This window comes from Silurus meridionalis, chromosome 10 (assembly GCF_014805685.1).
Source record: "Silurus meridionalis isolate SWU-2019-XX chromosome 10, ASM1480568v1, whole genome shotgun sequence".
Taxonomy (NCBI): domain Eukaryota; kingdom Metazoa; phylum Chordata; class Actinopteri; order Siluriformes; family Siluridae; genus Silurus; species Silurus meridionalis.
The window spans coordinates 11,049,231-11,067,746 of record NC_060893.1 but is presented as its reverse complement, the minus strand read 5'-3'; the positions used below and the strand labels follow the sequence as shown (position 1 = coordinate 11,067,746).

The window sequence follows — 18,516 nt, the reverse complement described above, 5'->3', positions numbered from 1 at the left end:
CGGAAGTCACTCCAGGAGGATTCTGCACAAAACATCAAGTTCACAAACCAAAAAGCTCTCCATACATACATACATACACATATCTACTTATTATACTATAATCATCTAATCTATCTAATCTATCTAATCTATATAAACTTATCTATCTATCTATCTATCTATCTATCTATCTATCTATCTATCTATCTATCTATCTATCTATCTATCTATCTATCTATCTATCTATCTATCTATCTATCTATCTATCTATCTATCTATCTATCTATCTATCCTTTTTTTTGAGTAGTTTGTTTTATAAAGGGTTGGCCGGTATGACAAAAATCACATAATTCTCAAAGGATTTCCAAAGAAACATGTTTAGTGTCGCAATTCAGGAGTGTTGTGTTACAAAAGCAACAAAAAAACCCCTCATAAATTATTGGATCCGTTACACAATGTCTACAAAATGTACTTAGCTATCTTTTACATTTAAATATTAATTAATTTTTTGTACATTATTTACAAAAAACAAATTGAAATTTGATTATATATATTTTTTTTAAACCTAATTTTCTAATGCAATTCAAATTAAGGTTAAACGTGTCCAAAATAAAATAAAACTGAAATGTAATGTACTCATGATATTCATTATATAACCAAAAAATTGCACTGATCACAATAGCAATATCTTATCATTATATGTTACTACTGTAACTGAACTGTCAATAACACCATGCAAGAGATTTGTATGTTTTTGTATGAATCGCAATTGACTTTGCTTTAATTTACTTTACTAAATATTCTATACTGAAAATGAATTAAGCAATACAAATGTATTACCACAGACAAAACAACACATTAACAGCACTAAACAGCAGATCTAAAATATGTGAATATGTGGTTACTTTTAAATCTGTAAATATTATCAAAATCTAGTGTCTTCACTGTGGATGAAAGTGATGATGTTTTCAAAGCAGCATGTGGTCTTGTATAAAATCAGAATGTGTTGGGTTAGTAGAGAGAGACATCATACATTTCCTACTGAAAGCTCAAATGTGATGCTCAGTCTCATGTTTTAGTTGTGCGAACACTGATTAGGCTAAAAAGAGGTGCACTGTACTTGACTATAAGAATTGTACATGATTTTTTAACATCAATTTCCACATTTAGTCCCCATTTGCTTTTATAACAACCTATCCACTTCTGGCAAGATGTTCCACTAGATTTTGGAGTGTGGAAAAAAGAAAGGGAAGTAAAGGGGATAAATGTAATTTATTTAATTTAATTTAATCTACTACTTCCAAAGCTATTTTATACACCTGTTTACACTTTTGTCCATATAGTGTATATAGCTTAAGTTATAACATTTGGCTATTTAAATGTCTTAATACAAACTAATGGATAACTAATATACTAATAACGAATAACACACACACACACACACACACACACACACACACACACACACACACACACACACACACACGCTCCTCACCTTACGAACAAATTACGTTCTGAACGACCGTTCGTAGCATGAATTTGTTCGTAAGTTGTTACTGTGTTTGTTATTGACTATGCAAATCTCCTAATGATGTCAAAGCTATAAATACTATCAAATAAACAATAAAATATACTGAAACCAATCAAAATAATAAAAATACTGTAAACTATATTAAGTAAAAAAAAAATAATAATAATAAAAAAATAATAATAATAATTACTAAAAAAAATAATTCGCTCCAAGACTAGAATTTTTTCTAGGATATTTTGTCCTGATGGTAAATTTTTTTTAAGTGTTTTCAATTTCACTTTACCTGTGTATTTTGTAGAATGTTTTAACTCGGTTTAGTCGGTATTTCCCTGATTTCCACTGATCATCTGAAGTTAGATCTGTAATCTGCTGATCAGTGTATGCTAACTAAAACACAGAGTACACCGGACTCAACCAGGGCACACTTCAGAGCACTTAAAAACAACCGATACGGAATGAGTAGCACATGCCACAGTTGCAGCACTGAAGTGCGTCACACCACCCTGAAGTTGAAGTTGAAAAATAGCCTACTGATTATTACCTATTGGTCAACTATAAATAAAAAGCCTCCAGCCTGGAACACGAAAGGACACATGTGCTACTGGTTGTTCTCCACTACAGAAATAAATACGAGATGCATCTGGATTGTACAAATAAGTCTTTTACAATCACACTATGCCATCAAAAGTGTGCTTTCTACAGATTTCTGCATTTAGTCATGGCGATGAACCTGATGTATTCCATATCAATAACATCATGCACTTATTTTGGCCTCACTTACACACACACACACAAACACACACCCACACTCTCACCCACACAAACTAATAAATACAAACACAAAAGTCCACACATAAGCACGCATGTTCAGCATGCTATTACATAAGGGCTTGGTCATGCCTGGAGTTAAACACATGCCTGCTATTCTTGGATGGAGGGAGATGGAAATGAAAGCGAGTATCTGCTCTGTAATCGAGAGGCTCAATAATGGATCGCGTAGCAGGAGCAGCTCATCTGATAGCTGTGGAAATCACACGCAGAGCTTGGAGCCAGGACACTGATGAGGGCACGGCACAGCAAAGCAGTGGCTACGCTGTGCATTGATTAGCAGTGGAAAATTACAGCTACAGCTGTGGGTTTGTCCTGCACAGGCTAGTGATAAACAAAGGCAAACATTACTGGCCTTATGGCTGCATTTACTGACTACAACATTCAAATCGTAGGCACAAATACTGAACTATTTGCAATGATGCAAAGATAGAACTCAGTTAGAAGTGGTCCGGTCTACATTGTACCTCCATTTAATAAGATGAAGGATGGCACAAGCAATCTAAGCTATAAACAGCCACGGATGTAGGCAGATGTAGTGCGCGCCATGCGGAAACACTGCCGTGAATAGTTGTATGTTATGTGTGAAGAGCCCAGCTGGCAGTTTTTTTTTTTTACCATGCCCTCGTGTCCTCACTCATTAACACTGATACAGGACCTCTTTCCCAATCCTAATCTTCAGTGTAAAAGAGAAAATGCACCGCACCTCCGCTCTCACAGCAGTCATTTACTGCAACTTCTATCAACAGCCTGCAGTGCATAGCAATGCTCCAAAAGCCCCCCAACTGCTCGTCTTGTTTGCACATTTATGATAAACAGATTACACAACAGAGAGAGAGAGAGAGAGAGAGAGAGAGAGAGAGAGAGAGAGAGAGGAAGAGAGAGAGAGAGAGAGAGAGAGAGAGAGAGAGAGAGAGAAAGAGAAACAGAAGTAGTAGTAGTAGTTGTTGTAAGGGACTATACCAGGTTCTAGTAAGAAGTAATAAAATACCATGGCAAAATAGCATTAAACCACCCTTAGGCCACCCTTGAAGGTAGGTAAGGATAAACACCATGTCCCTGACTTCACCTCTGAATTCACTTATCCACTCATATACAGTATAAGTACTGGGACAAAAGTATTGGGACACCTGACTTTTTTCCTGCCATGTATGGTTCATTCCCAAATGTCGAGCTGCGAAATTGATGTTTTCGAATATGGCAGCGTAAAATCTTTGAACTAGGACTGTTCCAGCATGACAATGCCCCTGTGCATAAAGCCATCTCCATTGAGATATGGAAAGCTCTGACCTTCACCCTACTGAACACCTTTGGGATGAATAGAACACTGATTGCTCCCCACGCCTCCTTACCTCAAGTACACCAGTACCTGACTTTATGGATGCCCTTGTACTTAAATGAGCACAAAACTTCACAAGCACACTCTACATTCTAGTGGAAACTCCTCCCAGAAGAGTGGAGGTTATTATAACGGCAAATGCGAAAGAATCTTACGGTCATGTTTTCAGCACCTTTTGTCCGGATAGAGTTTACTGCGTTCGAATATCCCACTATGTAATGTCGCAAGCATTTCTTCAACTTCATGCTGTGTCACGCACTGATATTCACAAGAACCTCTGCATCACACAAGCCAACATGATGTCATCGTGGGAGTACACTGTCATGACCTCACGCTGCTGAAAAATTTATATGCGCACAGTTACGTGTGCTAGCGTGTGAATAGCGCAGAATGGAATCACGAGCTTCGGATAAAACATTCTTGAGAACGTTAGATCTCCTTTGAATAACCCAGATAAAGTCACACGCAATCTGAAATATTGCACTTATACGTTATAATCTTAGATTTAACAATGGTTCATGTTATGCTGATTTACTAACAGGCTGTACGCAGGTCTGTGCATTTCACCTAAGCAGAATGTAAACATTTGCTTTAAAGGATGAAGAATTGTTGTACAGTGCAACAATTATGTAAATCATTTAATACTGCACACATGGCACTAACTGCTAAACCGTAACGACACAACAGGGACAACGATACACACAAATTAGTACAGTCAACGGGTATCTTATACACGTGCCCAAACCAGTATTCGGTTGAAATTGAATTTAATTGCCAATGACAGTTTTATATTCAAGTCTAAAAAAATACATTTCTAAAAAAAGCATTACAGTAAGAACAAGAAAGTTTCTGAAAAATGATAAGCTTCTTGCAGCGGTAAATTTGGTTTTGCCACACGTTCTCCTAACCACTTCTGCCTACGTTTTCTATATTTGCATTATATCTAGATGTCAAAGTTGCCTTTATTTGCCGTTCCACTCGAGTTTCAGTTTGACTCTTATTGAAAACCAAACCTGTTGCAGATGAGAGCCCTATTTTTGCAAGCAATCTAATTATTAAACTAATGCTTTCCAAATCACCTGCAAAACACCCACTGGCTGCACACAGAAGTTGCTCAATTACAAATGCAAATTAGTGCAGGAGTCTAAATAATCACACAATTTTTAAGCACACGCAGACATTCCCCACACGCTTATTACAAATTTAAAGGCTACAAGTGAACACACCATTCTACAAATATCCCCTAACCTCCATCCAGTACCTACAAGCAAGGAGCATGATTTTCCCCTGGATGCCACTCCGAGCCCTTTGTATTTGGACTTCACCTTACAGGTTTAAAGCAAATAACTGCATGTGTGCCACATGTCCAACTCTACGTTATCCCTCAGTCACCACGGCTTGCTCATCAGGGACAAATTCACACCATTCACCTTAACTGTTGATTTGTGTAAAGCTGCTTCGAGACAATGTCTGTTGTGAAAAGCGCTATACAAATAAACTTGACTTGACTTGACATGGACCCCCACAAGACCACTGCTGACCAGATATTGTTTGTATAGAGGATCATTCTCAGTACAGCAGTCACATTAGTAACAGTTATGGCATGAAGGTGTGAACTTAATCAACATTTTCTGATCAAATGTGATTATATATATTTATTATATATACTAATTTGTGCATCTATGATGATATTAGTGCTTATAAAATCACATTGTTGTTCAATTGATATCTGGAACTGCAGGACAGTATCCTCAGCTGTCCCCTTGTGCAAATCAATTCACCAACAATGTAATTTTATAAGCACAAATATCATCAGAGATGCACAAATTAGTACTACCAAAGGGCAGGTATTAAATTTGATATGTCATCCAGAAGTAAAATAGAGCCATCACAAGGCCAGCGATTATACGATTTGGGCATTGGACCGGTCTCACAGCACAGCACTGACTCACTGGTACAAGAAAAACTGCTTTCAGAAAATCAGATACAGGAGCATTGCTATAGTTTTTAAACACTGCCCTCATGCACTGGCCACCTCACTGCATTCCCTGCTGATAGAACACTAACTAATCTAGTTAGAGATCAAACCTCACATTACGATCAGACGCTGTTTCAGGGTATTGCTGCCCAATTTATTTCCTTTCTATTTCTTTTCACTTAAATTACAGTTGAGGTCGCAGTGGGGGGGGTCTGATAACTCAGATTGTGACACAAATCTCCTGGCGTGTTTGACAACAGCACTGCCTCGGCTGTAATTGGCATAATTGCCAGGTTAGAGTGCGAAAAACAAAAGCGATCTGAATGTGCTGTGACAAGGCGGCATCGTTAAGCAAGAAGTAGAGGCATGGATGATGTAGGTAAGAAATGGTAGAGGGGCAGAGGCTTGCTATGGGGTAAACGAGGAGGGGTTTCTCAGTTTAAAGGGGGGTGGGGGGCAAGTGGCTGATAAAAATGGCTGCTTCTTATCTCTGCTATGCATATGAAGGGCTTATGGTCTCTCAGTGACACACTCTATATGCCTTTTCTTTGTGGGATTCACCAAGGTACGCTGCAGAGGCAAAGACGAAAGAGAGAAAGAGAGAGAAGGAAAGACGAGGATGTATGAAATAAATGCGCAGATCCACGTACTCATGTAGGTTTGTGTGTGTGTGTGTGTGTGTGTGTGTAGGGGGTTGTTTGAGCTAGACAGAGACAAAAACCACAAGAATATAAGACACCCAACTGTGAAAACAGTCACCAGCTGGTGAGATTAAAAAAAGAAGAAAAAAAGAAAAGACGATTTCTCTTCTGTCAGAATACGACGCGTTCCCACAACAAGCTGCAATCCCTGCTTAATCTGAAATGAATACTTAATTCACAACACAATATAGCATCTATAATTACAATAATGAGGAAGGATATTTGAAGAGCCAATCGTTGGTAACTTGATTTCAAAGCCAGGCTGTGGGGGTTATTAATCTCTCTACGTACCCAGCGCCTCGTTTCTTTTGTTTTCTCCCATTTCATTTCCTTCCCCGAAATAAACAAGGTGATGCTTTGAGCTACAGCTGTATCATTTGTCAGTGCAGCAAAAGCATTTATCTATAAATTTATTTTCAATTTGAGACACGCTGCCGTAATGAAAGCCAAATCGAGAGTGGAGAGAAGATTATTTTAATTAGCCACAACACTGGCTGCCTGGCAGGCTTTAGGATGGAAGGATACACCGCAATAAAAGACAGAAGTAGCAAAGCCGTGCTCTAATCGCATCAGGTACGTTTCCGACTCCTTCTACAGCGCTGTCAGGCGGGAGGCGGCTGTAGGAGTCGTGAGAAGATTACACGCTGTACCATGGCCTCCCTGACCTGCCCAGTGCATCCGCCGTTTATGAGAGCTGTGCAAGCTCAAGTCAGCCACTTACAGCCCTCTGTAATGTATTAGACACACTGTAATATCTGAAGGTGTACGTTACGGTTTAATCCGCTTGCTATTTACTCATACATCATGTCCAATAATGGCAAAAAATAGATCTAATAATGGACAAGGAAAAAACAAAACAGAAAAAAAAAAACCAATTCCCCACTAGAGCCTCTTCCGCCGTTTCTCAGACGAGTGTTGGTCCACGTGGTATTGAGAACATTCTGTCATGCCGCATGTGATTATTCGCAAATTGGCTCGTGTTCCTGCTAAAGAGATCTCCCTGGACAGCCTGGTGCATCTTCATTACGCATTGTGTAATTCTACACACTGCAAGCGTTTATAGGAACACAGGTGACAAATAATCAAGACAAAATGCAAATCGAGGAGGCTGGGATGATGTAGGCCAGACGTATGTGTGGAACCAGGTCACTGGAGTGTTAGGAACAAGTCACAAGGCACTGAAATGAAATACAAGTCATTTATGTGCAGACAGAAAAAAAAAGTCAGCATCCAGTTGCATAAAAAAAAATAAATAAATTATCGTCTAAAGAAATATAAACCTTGAATGGCTTTAAGTGACCTGTGAAGGATGGGATTTCCTTTAAGAAGTGTATTAATGCTTATTGGCCAGCATTCCTGGGATAGGCACAGGACCACCATAATGCTGACTGTAATGAAGCAGATGAATAAAACGATGATTGCTTGAAAAATACATCAAAATGCATTCAATTCAAAATCAAACTCTACTATAATACTGTCAGCTCCAAGATCATTAAATGATGACTGAATGTTTTAAATCAAATCAAATTTTATTTGTAACATACACATACATACAGAGTACGACATGCAGTGAAATGCTTTATACGACGGGCCGGCATGAGCGAATAAAATGAGGAGAAAAATTAAACCAAGAAAAATTAAGGTAGATCAATAAAAAGTATAAACTATATAAAATACAAAATATATAAAGATATATGTGCAAAAAAATGTATATGATCTATGTTTCAGGCACTAGACAGCCGCTGTGATTCGTGCTCATTCATTTTCAGTTTGCATTGTGGCCAGACCGTCTTGCACCCTGTACACACTCATTCATAAGGGCAATTTATCATTACCAATACTGATTAGCAAAAAAAGACACCCGGCAAACCCAGAGGAAACCCACAGAGCCACGACAGAAACATCAAGTTTCCGTGAGTAACCCAGAGTTTTGCAGCCAGCCGCAGGTCAGTACAGCCGGCTTCGTTAGACATTAAAGTGACCGCTGCCTCACATCCCCATCATTAAATGCTTTCCACAGGTCTCTTACAGCAGATACCTATAAAACTCCGAGATATGAGGCCCCTTACATCCTGACTTCAACCAGAGACTCTGATTAAACAACCTGCCGCTGCAGAGTTCACCGGGAAATTATATGAAAGAGAATTTTTCATTTGCTGTGAACTGCTTCCCATGCTATCCCGAGCTAATACTCTGAGGAGCAGCTGATTTCTGGAGGTGAGAAATGGAAGAGGAAGAGAGATAATAGTGCCTCTCTGACAGGACTACCACAGCTGATAAAAGTCAGGAAGGCTCTGACAAGAATCCCACATTAAGGGTGGGAATTGTAGTGTGTAGTCTGTTTAGCTGTCATAAGGTATAAGGATATATTCGTTTGCTTTTTGTTTTTTTTTCCCTCTCAGGCCTTTATGCATTCACTCCATGACATACGCGTAACCTACACTGGTAAGCACTCGTTTATCTCTTGTGGGTGTGTTACTGCTGTAACTGTTGTTGCTGTGTGTCTCGTCTAGCTCTGTATACATTTTCTCCACTAAAGCGTACTAGTTTAAATAAATCCAAATCATGCTCTTATCAGTTTGTGAAGAAGTTTACATGTTCGGTGCTAAGCAACAGTGTTGGACTCGGGTCACAATGTTTGCTTACTTTCAACTTGACGACTTGACAAAAATCGAAAGGAGACTTTGGACTTGACTTTGACATCAAGGGCTTGTCACTTTACATGGACTTGAGCAAAAAATAAATAATTACAAACATAAATCAATAATAAATAAATAGAAATGATACACTCAGTGTGCCGTGCATCAACTACTCTTTTACCACAAACATTTTCAGGAAATGGAAATCAATCTCAAGGTTTAAGCAGTCAGGCATACATTCTGCCTGTTCTAGACAATGATTAGACACTCTTTCCTCAAAGACCAAGGATCTTTAAGATAGTAAGTAGCCTTTGCCTAAAAGGACCATGTTGTTTGCAACAACAAAAATAAATAAATAACTGCAACATGAGTATCAGATGCAAAAGCGACAACTTCAAACTTTGTTCACCTTTTCAAGCTGCTGAGAAAATCTTAACACAAATTGAACTGAAGCACACTTGAGGAAAACATCTGCACCTGATCTCATGCGAAACCGAACTGAAATATTTAATGTTTATAGTCTCCAATTTCTAAATAGTGCCAGTAATTTATAATGTTTGCCTAGAAAGTGATGAAAAGCTTTCGTGAGTTGTATAAATGTATTATAAGAATCATTACTCTGACCTGAAGAAATGGAAATGTTGACATATACAAAAACTTGATGATTTTTATTATATTGACAATGTACACTATTATATTCATTATATTTGCAATGTAAATGTTTATAGAGTGGAAGTTTCACTGAATAATATATTGCAGAGATTTTGTGCAAAGGTGTAATAGCGGTATGAGTCACCAAAGGGGAACTAAAAAGTTGTGAGCGGGGAACTGAAGCAATGTCGGACCACACGTTCCACAGGGTCGGACTAGAAGCCAGTTGTTTGGATTTGTTACATTATCACCAAGTTACACAATTGAGAAAATCTGAGGTAAATTCTCTTAATGCTTTGTCACTTGCTGCTGTAATTCTGTCTCTGTTTTGTACGCACCCATAGAATATTTATAGGCGTCTGCCGCTTTATTGGGTGCTAGTGAGAACCTAAGTTAAAGCGAAAATTGAGTTGATACAAACACACGAATTCTTAAACAGAAAGATAACAAACGTGCACACAACAGTACCGGGAGTTACGAAGCATTCAAAGCCAAAATCACTGTCAATTAAAGACTGAAAATTTGCTCTAGGAAATCAACTCAACTCTTTAACTGCCTCGGCTCTTCCGCTAACTCCGTGATAGCAGCTGGTGCAACCAGACGGCTGTCCATCAAGGCTGGGAAGGGAGCTGACAGCAGGAGAAAATGTGCACTCCTCCGATAAATATTTCATGCAAACTAATGCAACACAGGACACTTCCCTACTGGCCAGAGGGAGGGGAAATGAGAGCAAGTAATTATTCAGGCAACTGAAGCCCAGAAATGATGGAGATTGCGGAAAGCAGGGATATTTAGCCTGGCTAATGAAGGCACATGTTTGGAGATTGGGCTCAGGTGTGTATATGTATATGAATTTCTGCCTGCGCAGGCAGTAGGTCCTGATAAGGCAAGATTACACAATGATGTATCCAGCATACTGAGCAAAAAGCTCACTAGTCCCTACTCTCTCTCCAGCGGAACTGTTTAAGCCCAGGTGTCTCTCACACACACACACACACACACACACACACAGGCCTGGGTTGCAGGAGAGAAGCCTTGAGGAATAAAATGTAGAGTTTTCCTCAATTTGCCACTGAAACTCCTATTCCAAGATCTGTGCTATTACTTGTAAAACACGCCGCACTGTGTCACAAATTATAAAAATCAAGCATTCGCTCAAAAGATTGAAAAATGAAAAAAGACAATTAAAAGCTCAACTGGGGACAACGATCTGTGTTAAGAGCAGTGGTGGTACACAAACCATGTGCTAGAGTAAAAGAAACGTGCTCCCCTTAAACTTTGACGAGTAAAAGGACAAAAGTATTTGCTTTCAAATGTACTTAAGTATCCAAAGTACTATAATTTATTATGGCCATAATGTTGTTATTATTATTTTTGTTACAAGACTTTTTGCTTAATCAACTAACGTCACTCTCAGCACAACAATCTATTATTCGAATGATATTAATGAGTCAAACACTGATTGATGTCTAATAAATTATCATTAGCCGGAAACCTTCTTTTGAACGTCTTTTAAAAAAAATGCTGTTGTGGCAAGTTCGAGTCAGGAGTTTCTTCCATCATCTCTAAATGTTCTGCTTGCTCTTGAACTCACGCTGAACTGTATGTTGGTGATAAGTGGATGCCACCAAGAGGCAATCGAAGTTAAAAACAGAGCTCGCGCTCGACCTTGATTGGTGGATTGCTGCGTGTTTGACCAGTTGCGCTTTTATTCACTCTTAAAAAAAAAGGAACGACTGATTTCGCAAAATGTAGTTGAGGAAAAAACAAGACATTAAAAAAGACAATAAAATAAAAGTCTTCCAGAATAAAAACATTTTAGTAAAATACAGATATGCAAAAAAGCTACGTAAGTACAGTAACGAATTACATTTACTTCCTTACTGTCCACTACTGGTTAAAAGATACTTAAAACCTCTGTTTCTACCGGCAGAGAAGAGACACTATGTACGTATAGATCATTATAAGGGGATAAGTGGATGTACACAATGGGGGTAAAGTTCCCCCTACAGCAAAACAGCGTTACAGAGGTACCAGACTCCCTCAGTGTAGAGGTCAAACTCACAGATATGTGATGTTCTCTCAGTGAACCCCACACATGCAATCACACGCTGACCAGATCGTTCATCTCCAAGCAACCCCCACCCTTCACCCAAGACATACACACATCTCTTTAGACCAGGTCAAAGGTGCGAAAGGTTTATGAGCTGCAACTAGAGAAGTGCTCTTTTTGTAGTTGTGGATGGACCCTTCCTTCCTTCCTTCCTTCCTTCAATGATGTCCTCGCTGAACTAAAGATTATCTGCTCTTGAATTACAAATCCTCGGTTGAGCAATAATGATAGTGGGTGTGAGGGATGGCATTACTCTCTCGCTCGTCAATCCAAGCAACACTAACCAATCGTGTGGAAGCTTATCTATGCGGAAGAGGGCAGACGGTGATTTCCTCACAGTATGATACACTGCCATGTCAGGCAGCATTAGCAGCAGCAGTTGGGAATAATGCAGTCTCTCCGGCTTCATGTGTCTTTCACTGGTTAGTCGTTAGCTCATGATCGCTAGTGGCTTTTTTGTTTGGCACAAGAATCTCAGTTAATCGATGGATGCGTTCAACCTGATTCACTTTCCCACTGATCCAAATGCAGCTGCCACTTTAGTCACTGATCGTATTGATGCACCTTCAGGGTTTGCACTCCTGCTAGCCGTGCCCCAATAATAAACCCGCATGCTGTCAAAGCCACTTAAATCTACTGCTATTGGCATCAGGAAGCAAAATCAAGTTGAATTGGGCCTGCTCAATATTCCTTTAATACAGATGCTCCAGAGCATGGTGGGCTGGGAACAGCTTCATTTCTATCATGCATCTCTTTCTGCAGTTCTTCCTTAATTTCGACTCTCACACTTTACTTTTTACTATATACACCGACTCAGCATAACATTATGACAGGTGATGTGAATAACACTGATTATCTCTACATCATGGCAGCTGTTAGTGGGGGGGTATATATCAGGCAGCAAGTGAACATTTTGTCCTCAAAGTTGTTGTGTTAGAAGAAGGAAAAATGGGCAAGGGTGAGGATTTGAATGAGTTTGACGAGGGACAAATTGTGATGTCTAGATGATTGGATCAGAGCAGCTCCGAAACTGCAGCTCTTGTGTGGTGTTCCTGGTCTGCACTGGTCAGTTTCTCTTAAAAGTGCTCCAAGGAAGGAACAGTGGTGAACCGGCGACAGGGTCATCTGTGGCCAAGCACATTGATGAGGCAGGCCCGTGTGGTCCGATCAAACAGACGAGCAACTGTAGCTCAAATTGCTGAAAAAGTTCATGCTGTTAATTCTGTATGACTGTTTTGGCCACAAAAAATTAGGCAGGTGGTCATGATGTTATGCTTGATCGGTGGTCATAAAGTTAAGCCTGGTCGGTGTACCATACCATGCTCTAGTTAATACAGCCCCCCTGGGAGGTAAATGGCAGCACCGGATGATGGATTTTGTGAAAAATAAGCGTAGTGCGAGTATAAAAAGATGAAAGCAAAAGATCACATTTGGTTCATTTGTGTCTTTCGTCACGCAGTTGCCCGTAATCGCCACTAATGTCTAAATCAGTTGAAATCACTGCTCGGACTGTATGTGCGGCACTCCTTCCTGATGTGTGTGTAAACTGTACCTAATAATTAAGAGCCACAAATGTATGCTAATCTTTAACCTTCAGTAGAACTAATGCTGAACTTGATAGTGAGTGCAGATATCTTGTTATTGTGCTGATCTATTAAAGAGGGGGGAAAAAAAAGCATGGATGTGGTTAATGTCTTGCTGTTTCCTGCTGCTATCTTGCTGTGCTCAGATTTGAGCGTGTGCATTCACACAGACACATGCATCGTCTATCGCTCGACAAGACGCATCCTTTTTACTTGCTAGTCGACAGAAAACAAAATAAAGTTGCGCTCGGGCAAATCCACACACACACACACACATACGCAGAGAAACACGCGAACGCGCAGAAAGACGCGCACGCACAAATTCCCGTCTCACATAATTAAATGCATCATTTAAAATCAGGCTTTGATGGTTCCTCTAGTAACACCTTGTCATGTGGCTGCAGCAGGCTTCTGGGAGTGTGATAATTGCATCCCTGTAGTGGTGCTGCTGGGCCGTGAGGCGCTGTGGAGCGGGAGCAGGGAATTACCCGCCGGCTTCACTGCACTATTCCGGGCCATAATACCAAAACTCACAGAGAGAGCCTGCTGGAAAACCACAACACGCAGAGGATGTAGCCTAGTTAGCAGAGCATATATACACACACACACACACACACACACGCACGCACACGCACACAGCCAAGTTCACTACTATGGGAAGACTCTCTTCAGCAGCTGTGAATGAGCATGTGTAATGCATTCCCTCACTGCAAGTGTCATCTCCAGTCTTTACAGGCACTTTCTCTGCTAATACGTGGTTGCTGTGTGCATCTCCTCTGGGACACACAGACACAGATACAGTAGATAGGGCAGCGGCAGATGGAGATAGAGATAGATGCAGTAAATTTGCAGGGAATGGGGAATTATTAATGGCGCGCCATCATCCCAAACAACCTTGAGCAAAGCCAAACTCCCCCTCTACACCAAGAGCGAGCGTGCATCCCTGCTCGTCCCACAACAAACACCAGGCGTAGGGGAAACACACAAACATCAACAGCGCACACTTCAGGCTTTAATCCCGGCCCGGCGAGTCACCGGCCACGTGCCGTGCTACAAGAAAAAAATACTAAGGGAAAAAAAAAAAGAAAAAACTCTTTCCCCACAACCAATCATGTTAAACACAGCGGCTCTGCGCGATCCAGGAATAGATCGAGGTTCCAGCAGTACGCACGCTAATTCCATAAAGCTCAATTTGTTTCCCCCAGAATGGGAGCTCAGCGCTGAAATTAATCTCCAAACAGCAGTTTTCGTACTTTGTGAAAATAAACCAGCTGTCTCAGAGCTTCTTCCGGATTCTTCGGCTCTCGGAAACTGTTGGAAAGTCGAACGCTGCTATTATGCATATTAGGAATGCCAACGTTTCAGTTAACATGAACAAATTCGTTTGAAAAAGATGTTCTGTTAGTGACTTGGTCATGTTCTGGGAGTGCATACAGAATCAAGCACAGTAACACAGTAAAGATACAGTGCATTGGTTGGAGTGGAAGATTTTGAGTGGCCTGCTATAGAGCTCAGACCTCAACCCTACTGAAAACCTTTGGGATGATTAGGAACAAACCCAGGCCTCCTCACCCTACATCAGTACCTACTAACTCAGTAACTACTGAATGAGCACAAATCTCCATTAAAAACACACTAAAATCAAGTGTAATGTTATGTATGTAATGTAAATGTGGAAATGTATGTTCAAAAAGCACATACGAATCTCAAGGTCGGGGGTCCACAAACTTTTGTCTATTCAGTGTATTTAGTGCCTCTCGGGTGTTTGCGTTTCACTGTTTGGATGAAAAAGCCACAAAGCGCTGATTTCAAGTCTCATCATTCACTTTAATATATATGGTGGAATATATATACATATATTGTATTATATCTCATTATATGTTTGGTGTCTGGAGTTGATCAGTGAAGCAGTCGGAACTCCCAGGCTGAGTTCAGGCGATTTGGATCTCGCTTCATCTCCGTCCTCTATATAACCACTAATTGCCTCAGAGATTGCTAATGAGAAGCATAACGCAAAGCACCACAATAGCACACACTGTTTACTTAAGATTGCTCAAGCTTGGGAAAACACACACACACACAGTGAAGCTCACACTCGCATGCAAATCCCCCTTGTATAAATTAGAATACTCTCTAAACTTCCACAACCAGGCAACACTTTCCCGCTAGATCAAAGACTGAAGGTCTGGGTTAATCCGTTCCTATGAAATGTGTCGGAGATGAAACACGTGGCTGTGGAGTCCAGCTAGACCCATTACAGCCTGAACGTCTCCCACCGCGTGCGTTCCCACTGCCCTCCTCTCTGTGGTTTGGATGAAAGAGACTGTACTTTGTTTACCGCTTACAGCATTCTCACTTTTACTTTGTTTGCGTTGTATTATTGCAGAGGCCCACGTGACGACACGATGTTCTCTGTTCTTATTCCACACTGATCTTATCCTGTGCGTTTACAAGCACTGCAGCCTGTAATGCCACTGTGGCTTCTGGGGTGTGTGTGTGCGCGTGTGTGTGAAGGTGTATAATCTTCATTATGTTTTACATTCCTCTGAATACAAGAGGTGAACATTGTGCACATGCACTACAGAACTGCTTTCTTTCTTCTTCTTTTTTTCTCTACTCGACACACAAACACATATGCACACACACACACATGCAACCGCATGGAAGCCACTACCTACACATAAACAAAGTGAACACATCCTTTCCTCAAAGTGTCTCACGCACTTTGCTACAAATCCCCGGCGCGTTCTCGGAGGCGCCTCTGCCTGTGCGCGTGCGTGCGCATTATCGTGTGCTTCAGATAATGCGGTTGCTCTTTCACACGGCAAAGCACGTTGTGCCTCCGCTGCTCTGGCAAACAGGCTGTTTTGTACTGCTAGCCTGCACGAGTTCCAGACCACAGCCGATATCGAAATTCTGAAGCATGCACATGCGTTTCTCTCGCGTCGTTTAGAAAAAAAAAGTGATGGCTAAATATCGCATACAACGTGTTTCAGGCTGTGGATTCTACTGTACGTCCATGCACACGTGCTGCTCTGACAGTCTGATAAAAGTGCATGCAGCCTGATGCAATGGTCTGAAAAATGATTTCACTGTGCTCGCCCAATATGGCTCTATATTATTCACACTCATGCACATGTTGCGACAGTGTGCTGCTCTTCAGACGTCCTGCAGAGAGCCGGCTGCTGTCTGGAGACTGAAGACATGGCTGTAGATTTGCTGTGTTGTTTTAGCACTAATTCAGTATGCACTACGCTTCTGAGGAATCCCACGCGTGTGAAGAGCGAGTTTTTAAATGCACCGTTTCGCGAATGGACTTCTCACGAATAAAAAAAAGGTTTAGAAACTAATTTATTTTGAGATCGACCCCCATCAACACACACACACCTCTGTATGAGACAGTTACTAAAACTGCACCCAGACACCATTTAAAATCGTTTTGTTATAAACTACAAAGTCCTTGATCGTGTCACATCTGCTTTTAACACATAGATCACATTAAGATTGTGTTCATGTTCAAAATATGCACCCAAAGAACCAGGGAAGAAAACAACAAAATGTCTCAAATATTTGTGTTTTGGTCAACAATGCAAAATTAAAACCACTACACGGTGTAAAAAGTAAAAAAAATTAAATAAATGTTGAGCGGAAAAAAACGGACATAACCATTAAATAAAGCCTACATCCTGTCTTACATTCATTACTACTATATTTCTGGTTTATACCATCAATCGAAGTGTATTATCATTAAAATGATGCGTTTTCTCATTTGTAGGATACGCTGAATGCAAATATTTGTGCATGAACCTATTTCGCAGGCTGTTTTTGCACATCCTTCTGTCACACATTTCACTCTGCTTTATTAAAAGACCAGACTATATGTGACCAGACTGTACCACACCTGTACCTGCTCTAATCTACTGCATGCTTAACGCATTTCCCTGTACTCAGAATTGGAGCTTGATACCATACTAAGACACTGTACACTGTATGAACCATAACATTCCCATGTGTTTTTTTGAACATCCCGTTCCACATTTAGTCCCCATCTGCTGTTATAATAACCTGCAGTCCTCTAGATTTCAGCAGGTGCTTGTGGAGGTTTGTGCTCATTCAGCCACAACGGTGTTAGTAAAGACGAGTCATAACTCAAGATCTTCCACTCAATCCCATGTAAAGCATATCTTTACAGAGCTGGCTTTGTGCACGAGGGCATTGTCATTCTGGAACAGGTTTGGGCCTCCTAGTTCAAATGAAGGGTGAATTTCATGCTAATGCATCCAAAGACATTTTATACAATTGTGTGCTTCCAACTTTGTGGTAACAGTTAAATGAGGCAGAACATATGACTAGAAAAATCTTTTAAATGAGCAGTTGAAGGTTAAGGGCCTTGCTCAGGGGTCCAGCACTTTTCCTATGCAATCATGAAGAAATAAATGTAATAATCAAATAATAAAGGAAAGAATAAGACTATAATAAGAATAAGATGAGATTTGAAAACGTCATTCATTCAAGTTATTTCACATTTTCCTAAAGATTTTGTAAGCCACGAATTTCTATGTAGCCACGAATTTCGAACTGAAAATATCCCATGTTCAAATGATATAGATTTTGAATCTTAGAAAAGTGTGTGCTTCTAGCGTTGTAGTAACAGTGTGGCAGAGGTGGGAAGTAATGAAGTACAAATACTTTGTTACTTAAGTAGATTTTTTTGTATCAGTACTTTATTTCACTATTTAACTTTTTACTTTCACTCATTACTTTTTTTACACAAATATCTGTATTTCTACTCCTTACATTTTCAAACCAGACTTTTGTTTTAATTTATTTGGTGACATGATTCACCGTTTTCAGCTCTTCAAACTATTTGTTGTCATTGGCGCTTTTTTTCAATCTACCACTGGTGTATCATTTCCTGGCTCTCACACACCACTGGCGTAGGCTAGTTTACGAAGCTGACAACAAACAAGGCAGAAGGAAACAATACGTTTGGGGTTAACGTGGATGAGACAGTGAGAGTCAGCGATGTAAACATGACTGAGAACAGAGACATTCCTGATCACCTGATCATCATTAACATCTGCTTGTGTTCTATATGGTGGATGTTCAGCCTGGATACATTCATTAGATAACACAATTGGAAATTCTTTTGTATGATGTGAGGTCCAGTCACC

At 40.2% G+C, this 18,516-nt stretch overlaps 1 protein-coding gene across 3 annotated transcripts in view; it reads right to left on the bottom strand.

The window, feature by feature from the left end:
* roraa (RAR-related orphan receptor A, paralog a) overlaps positions 1 to 18,516 on the bottom strand; it is a 248,884-nt gene that overhangs the window by 34,991 nt on the left and 195,377 nt on the right. The window lies entirely within an intron of this gene.